This window comes from Cnephaeus nilssonii (assembly GCF_951640355.1).
Source record: "Cnephaeus nilssonii genome assembly, chromosome: 4".
Classification (NCBI taxonomy): Eukaryota; Metazoa; Chordata; class Mammalia; order Chiroptera; family Vespertilionidae; genus Cnephaeus; species Cnephaeus nilssonii.
Genome location: NC_137075.1, coordinates 99,367,752 through 99,373,176, shown reverse-complemented (window position 1 = coordinate 99,373,176; position 5,425 = coordinate 99,367,752).

The window sequence follows — 5,425 nt, the reverse complement described above, 5'->3', positions numbered from 1 at the left end:
ATATACTCTTTGGCCTCACCATAGTAGCTGAGTCAATAAATACCGAAAGATCATTTAATTAGTTCATGTTGAGCTCAATTCACTCATGGAACTAGAGAAGACATTAGGTGAGAAATTTCCAAAGTAGAGAAAAAAGGAAGAAGAAGAAGAAAAAAAAAAAGTCCTTTGCTCTAATGCTAAACCTCCTGAAGCAGTGCGTTCTCTATTAATCCAAAAATCAAGCCAGTCTTCCTAGATTTGGTGGCAAGCCACACCTCCTCAGGAAAACGCTGGACTGTTCCTGCTGGGATCCCGCCCCGCCCCCTGTATGACCCTGAGCAAGCACATACCTGGCCTGAGCCTTCCTGCTTCGGCAATTCTCTCCCTACTTTCACCTAAATGAACCCATTCCCTGCTTCCTGCAATGGAGAAAATATGGCCAAAGGCAAGTGGTACTTGAACAGAAAAACTGGGTCTCTTTCTAAGTCCAGTGAAGATGTTCCCTGAGTCTTATTCATTCCAAGTAAAGACTCCCAGTCCTTGGATAATAAACCAATTTTAGGCATCACAACAGGATAATGGGATCACTTGCTCCCTGATTATTTCCTTCTGGAGAATTTTCACGTTGTACAAATGAATATGTCCCTCTCTCCTCACATTCTCCTCCACAAACCAAGAGTTTATTTATTTATTTTTAAAATATATTTTATTGGTTTTTTTTTTTACAGAGAGGAAGGGAGAGGGATAGAGAGCCAGAAACATCGATGAGAGAGAAACATCGACCAGCTGCCCAAACCAAGAGTTTAGACAGAAATTTTGTCCTATTTCAATGAAAGGTTCCTTTTGTTGTTGTTGTTGTTGTTATTTTGTTTTGAAAACAGTTATTTCCCAAGAAACCTCTTTTACAATATTGTGGAATATTCTTTGGTAGGTTAAATGGTTGCTTCCTTCGCCGCTTAGCCACACAGACTCAGTTATCTCATTTGTAAAATGGGCATAATAATAATATACCTCAAAGGCTTGTGTGAGGATTACACGAGAGGAGAAAAAAAGATCAAATTAGTTTGTAGACAATAAAGCCCTAGAGTCTAGGCCCTAGACAAATATCAGATGTGGTTCTTTACAATATTTAAAATGTCGGTTCCATTGACAAAAGTCAGATCAGAAGTCAAGGAAAAATCAGTTGGGATCTGAGGCTATAGTCTAACGTCTTGAGCAGTGGGAAGATCCCAGGTCTTCCATCATTCTGCGCCCTCCACAGGCAGGCTCCGGGGAACAAGCCTTCCAGGCCTCACTCCCTTCACCACTCCAGCGGAATGCTGCCGAGTCAGCACCCTCTTGTAGAGCAGCCGAAGAGATTGGTGACAAGAGAACCGATTTATAGTTTCACGTTTCACTGCGCTGGCCCTTCCCTGCCGCGCAAAGTGGCATCGTTGCACCTGTCTCGCACTAAGTTTGAAACCTAGGAAATGACCTCAAAACTGAATAGCAGCAAAATACATAACAGTGGTTCTAACAGAGGCATTTCTGATTTTCAAATCCCAAAGAAAGGAGAAGAACCCGTGAGAGCTATTCAGCACTCTGTAGCCGTGGGAACTTGTATTTTGTAATACCTTGAGGTTGGAGCATATTTCTCAGCCTGTGTTTTGTATGGTGATACCATAGGCTTCCACCGAGCCATTGTTATTTTCTAAACAGTGTTTTGCTTCTGAACATTTGCTAGTCAGCCAGCTAGGTTAAGGGTTAGGTGCTGCTGGAGCCATGGAACAGGGTTTTCTTTTTGCAAAAGAACGCCGTCTCTGAACAAGTCTAGTCCATACCTGTTTTAATCAGTTGAAGAAGAGGACCATTTTTTTTGTGGTTTTTTTTAGGAACCAGCCTAAAAGTTTCATTATGAGAAATGAAGCTATAACCATGATTATTCTTTTTTTAAAATATATATATTTTATTGATTTTTTACAGAGAGGAAGGGAGAGGGATAGAGAGTTAGAAACATCGATGAGAGAGAAACATCGATCAGCTGCCTCCTGCACACTCCCCACTGGGTATGTGCCTGCAACCAAGGTACATGCCCTTGACCGGAATCGAACCTGGGACCCTTGAGTCTGCAGGCCGACGCTCTGTCCACCGAGCCAAACCGGTTAGGGCACCAAGATTATTCTTCATTAGCACTTTGCCATACCCTAAAAAATACTTTGTAGTGTTACAGAAGAATTATAATCGTGTAGCTACATTCCTTTGCATTTGTTTGTTACCCACCTTAAAACATTAGCTTTGGGGGATAAGAAAGGGAAAGACGGCTAGAATTAGGAAGACATAAGTAAAGAAATCATGATAACGCTTAACAGGAAAGGGTCAGCAATTTAAATGAAGGTCAAAGATTTTAAACAACTTTATAGATAAGGCCCAGCACAGAGAACAATTCAAGACAGCCAAACCCCAAATGGAATAACAAAGTCCAAAGCGAAGTCATTGCAAGATTTTTCCACAGTCCCTTGGAGGCCTTGTGGATGGCAGCATTCCTCTGCTCTTATTATAATTAATCTTTGATTAAAATGTAATCAAAGGTCAAAGGCCAGATCATTCTAGTATAATTCTAAAGCCTGCTCTGTCCCTAGCTAATCACTTCTCAGAACTTACCTGAAAAGTGGAAAAGGTGGACCAGATGGACTTTTCTCTTGTTCTTCCCAGACTTAGAATTTTATGATGCTTAATATTTTGCTTGTGAATTCTGTGAGGAATTTGTACAGAACTCCCTAGTAACTAGGAGACCCCTGGAGATGTGGCTATAAATAGAGCTTCGGTCATAGGGGACTTGACTCACGAGTTTCATCTTTTTATAAATGGTAAAACTTAAGATCATTAAAGAATTCCTACTTTGTTGAATGATACGCAATTAAAATACTTAGAACAGACTAAGCTGTGCCTACTCAAACTGACTGATCAATCCTGACATTTATTTCAAAAAACTCAAAAAAAGATCAAAAGCTAGGTGCAAGACATTATCTCTTTACAACGAGAAAAGCAAGAATACAAGGGGAAAGTGAGCAATTTTGTTTGAGTAAGTCAGATTTTTTTGAAGTCCTTTTCTTCTAAATCTTTGTCTTCTTCAAAGAATGTAATAGAATGCATACAAAGGAAGGCTTGGCGATAAGCCCTACTACTTAAGAAGTCATTATTAATGTCCCATAATGATGATATTTCCTTAATTTGAAGTAAAAAGTGGAGACAGAGAGAGAGAGAAATTTGTGATGCTGAAAGAAAACACTTCTGCATTGTAGACTCTCAATAAGTATTGATTGGAACTCAAAAACACTTTTACATCCAATTCTTCTACCACTGTTGTAATTATTGTTCATTCAGTCCTTCAACAAAACTCTATTAAGTGCCTGGAATGTAAAATGAAATTTACTAAGCACTAAGAATATAAAGATAAATTGGATGAGCCCTGTCCTTAAGGAACTCACAATTTAGTGAGCTAATTTGCTGACCACCAAAAAGCAGCAAATTTGGTGTGTACCAGGATTGAAGGAATAAGCCTAAAGGGATATTTTGCGGCCCACGGATTCATGTTTTAGATAAATCTGGGGCAAACTTTTTAGCAAACCTAACTTCTTTGTAAATGGGGGGACTCTCCCTCTAGAAAAATTGTGAAGATTAAACATGAAAATAAATATAAAGGTGCTATTATAATCAGGCTGAATGTAATGACATAAGTAAGTTACATTCCAAATTCTTCACAGCAGAATCAAATGTTAGAGCTGGAAAGAAATATGGAAATCAACTAATCCAATCGTCTCATTCTACAGAATAGAAAACTGAGGTACTGAGCACAAAGGAACTCATCCAAGAATTCCCAATTTGTTAGTAACACAGTCAGATCTCTTTCTCACATCGCCATCTGACTCGATACAAAGATGTTGCGGCACCTATTTCCTATACCACACGCGTGGCAAAAGAAATGCGATGTATTTTTTCCTTTGGGCAGGTATTTATATGGTGAGCAGCTCGTTGGAAGTTCAGATATTTGCTCACTTGGCAAACATCTTTGGGGATGACGACTCGCCGCCCACAGAAAGAAAACCACAGCTTTTGAACAAGGCTCTGAGCAAAAGTTGAAGCAGCAGCAATAAATGGCAAGTGGCAACTCTGGCCTCAGATCAAAGAACAACCTTTACCTCGGTACAGTGCAGTCACCACCACTGGTTGTAAAACCTCAAGAAAAGACCATTCATGGCGTAATCTTCGAAACAGGATGTGAATATAGTGCAATCACGAAAAAAAAAAAAAAATCATGAGATGATCCAAGCCCTATTGTGCCAAAATCACAGACAGAGGATGTTAACTGAAATGGCAGTTCTGAGACATCCACTAGATTTCATATTCTTAGCTCGATTCCTAGAGTTGGGAGAAGAACCAAGTTAACACGTCTTCTCTGCTACTCTGTCTGTAGGGCACGATTGAAAATCATGTTCAGGAAGAAAAAAAAAAAAAAAAAAAAGATCCCCTTAGCTCCTACAGCTTCCCTCGGTTATACAATAAGGTTCCCCGAATAATTGAGCCATCTCACAGCCACAGTGTCAGCTCTAGCTGGGGTGTGACTGTAGGAGAAACTCGCAGGCTCGGGGGACGGACAACCTAGATTCCACGCTGTAGGCTCTGCCACTAAATTGCTGTGTGACTGTAGGCGTGTCTGTTGACCCTCTTGGGTCTCGGATTTTTCACTGTAGAATCGGGGCTTCGCGATCTCTTCCAGCACTTAGACAGACAAGGGTACCAGACCCGGCCCATCGTTGCAGTCATTTCGCTAATCCTCCAGCTAGCAGGGCGTTTTTCGGAGAAGTTAACAAGCTTTCCATGGGGGAGGACCAGACGAGTCAGGCCACTGCCCGGTAAACCCCCCGTCCCCTCCCCGGGCCCCCAGGCGGGTCCTCCCGCTCGCACCGGGCAGGACACTGCAGCCCCGCGAGGGGATACGGGAGGGAATGGGAACGGGCCCTTCTGAAACGCCCGTGCCCACGAGGGTGCCCTCGGGCGCCAGGGCCTGCGCTCGTCCACGGGAAGGGTCGGCTCCATTGCAGTCTGAGTCCGGTTTTCGAGATCAGGGAAGGTTTTCTTATTTCTCGGGCGGCAACTGCTTTCCCAAAACGTGCCGCAAGCAAAGCAAACCAGCGCTGCCCTCATTGAGCCAGGGGAGCCGAGCGAGGGTGCTTTGCGATCGCCCCTCGGAGGGCCACGGCAAATGCGTTTAGCACGGTTCCTAAGCAACTGTGTGTCCCCAAGAGGGAGAGGAGGAGCCAGCCTCGCACCCAGGCTTTTCAAGCGCGCGCGCGCGGGCAGGCGGGGCGGGGCGCGGCGCGGGCGAGGGCACTATATCTCCCGGCGGAGGAGCACACCGGCGGCCGCGATCCACGCCCCAGACCGCGCTGTGCCTCCGAGTGCTTAG